Source organism: Mastomys coucha, unplaced genomic scaffold (genome assembly GCF_008632895.1).
Source record: "Mastomys coucha isolate ucsf_1 unplaced genomic scaffold, UCSF_Mcou_1 pScaffold21, whole genome shotgun sequence".
In the NCBI taxonomy this organism is placed as follows: domain Eukaryota; kingdom Metazoa; phylum Chordata; class Mammalia; order Rodentia; family Muridae; genus Mastomys; species Mastomys coucha.
The window spans coordinates 10,274,409-10,276,537 of NW_022196904.1; the positions used below are offsets into that span (position 1 = coordinate 10,274,409).

Genomic DNA, 2,129 nt, shown 5'->3' on the forward strand with positions numbered 1-2,129 from the left:
CACGCCTCCTACTAGTCCCATTCCTTAGGGTAAAGCACATTCAAATCAACAGCTTTTTTGTTGTTTTTGTTGTTGTTTTTTACGATGACCTCTTCAATGCATTTAAATATGATTAGGACATGCAAAGGCTTTATCACATGGTTTACATTCATGAAGTTTCTTTCCAGTATGGGATCTTTTATGTTATGGAGACTAGTGAGGCATTCAAAGGAGTTAGCACCTTGACTACATTCATAGTTTCTCTCCAATATGTTTGACTTTGTTTTTGGAGACAAAAACTTTGTGACAGGCTTTTTCCACCTTGATTAAATTCATCATCCATAAGATTTCTTTCTAGTATTTGCACTTTCATATTTTTGAGACCTTTCCTTCGTGAATAGCCTTTTTTTTTTTTTTTTTTTGGTTTTTCAAGACAGGGTTGCTCTGTATACCTCTGGGTATACTCGAACTTATTTTGTAGACCAGGCTGGCCTAGAACTCAGAAATGTGCCTGACTCTGCCTCCCAAGTGCTGGTATTAAAGGTGTGTGCCACCACCACCTGGCTCATTGACTACATTCTTAGGGTTTCTGTCCAGTAGGATCTCTTTATGTTTTTGGAGATGACTAGATCATGCAAATACTTTACCACATTGATTACATTCAAATTGATCCCCACCAGTATGTGCTCTTTTATGATATTGGAGATGACTGTGACCTGAAAAGGCTTTACAACATTGACTACATTCATAAGGTTTCTCTGCACTGTGTTCTTTTATGATATTGGAGATGACTCGGCTGTGAAAACGCTTTACCACATTGATTACATTCATAAGGCTTCTCTCCAGAATGAGTTCTTTTATGATATTGGAGATGACTCTGCTGTGAAAAGGCTTTCCCACATTGATTGCATTCACAAGGCTTCTCTCCACTGTGTGTTCTTTTATGATATTGGAGATGACTCTGACGTGAAAAGGCTTTACCACATTGAATACATTCATAAGGCTTCTCTCCAGTATGTGTTCTTTTATGACGTTGGAGACTACTCTGATGTGAGAAGGCTTTCCCACATTGATTACATTTATAAGGCTTCTCTCTGCTGTGTATTCTTTTATGGTATTGGAGACTAGTATGATATGGATAGGCTTTACCACATTGATTACATTCATAAGGCTTCTCTCTAGTATGTATGCTTTTATGTCTTTGGAGATGACTGGGCATTTCAAAGGCTGTATCACATTGCTTATTTTCATATGTTTTTTCTCCACTATGACATCTTACATTCCTTTCTTGACTTCTCGATCTTTGACATTGTTCTTCAATGTGATGATCTTCCCAATTGTATCCTATAACAGTGAGGTTCCAGTAAGTTTCCAACATCACATCTTTGTAGAGACTTTTCTGGGAAGGATCGAGCAAATTCCACTCTTCCCTAGTGAAGCTCACATGCACATCATCAAAAGTCACTGCATCATATATTCATGCTTTCATATTCTCTTTTTCTGTCAATAAGCCTCGGAGCTCCCAGGATCTCAACCACCAACCAAGGACTGCACATGGAGGGGTCCAGCACCGAGGGCGACGCAGCTCTGCAGTGGAACGGCGGCGGGGCACGGGTGCTGCCCATGCAGCCCGCGGCCACGTTTCCCGGGCTGCAAGGCCGGGGCGGGAAGGCGGCGTTGGCGCGCGGCTGTAGGCTGCGGCGAGTGTGGGGCCAGCCGGGTGCAAGCCCGCCCTCGGCATGCAGAAGCTCATGCAGGGCCGTGGCGCTCGTGAGGTCGCTACTGCGGGGGCGTCTGGCCGTGGACTCTGACACAGCGCCTCCCCGGCTGGGGCCCTTGGTCCATCCCGCTCAGTCGCGGGCAGCCTCTGGCTCCAGGACACAGCAGTGGCTGCGGCGGGTGCTGACCGAATGATAATAGTGTCTTTACATTCTGAAATTGTTCTTTCCTCCAGAACTTTCTGTGAAAAGTTGTAACTTTCCATGCATCTATAATGAGGTATGCTACTACAGCTGCATCTCTATCCACAGTGAATTTTATTGGTTCCCCCTTCATTATTATTTCAAAGGAAGGTGAAGATACTGTGAAGTGTATGGTGAGGATCATTTAAGGATGTATATTAGACAGCCAAGACACAAAAGGCAGTGTGT

The 2,129-nt window shown here is 43.8% G+C and overlaps 1 pseudogene; it reads right to left on the reverse strand.

Annotated features, from left to right (window-relative positions):
• Window positions 1-379: 379 nt before the first annotated feature.
• On the reverse strand, window positions 380-1,493 carry LOC116100371 (annotated as a pseudogene).
• Window positions 1,494-2,129: the final 636 nt, after the last annotated feature.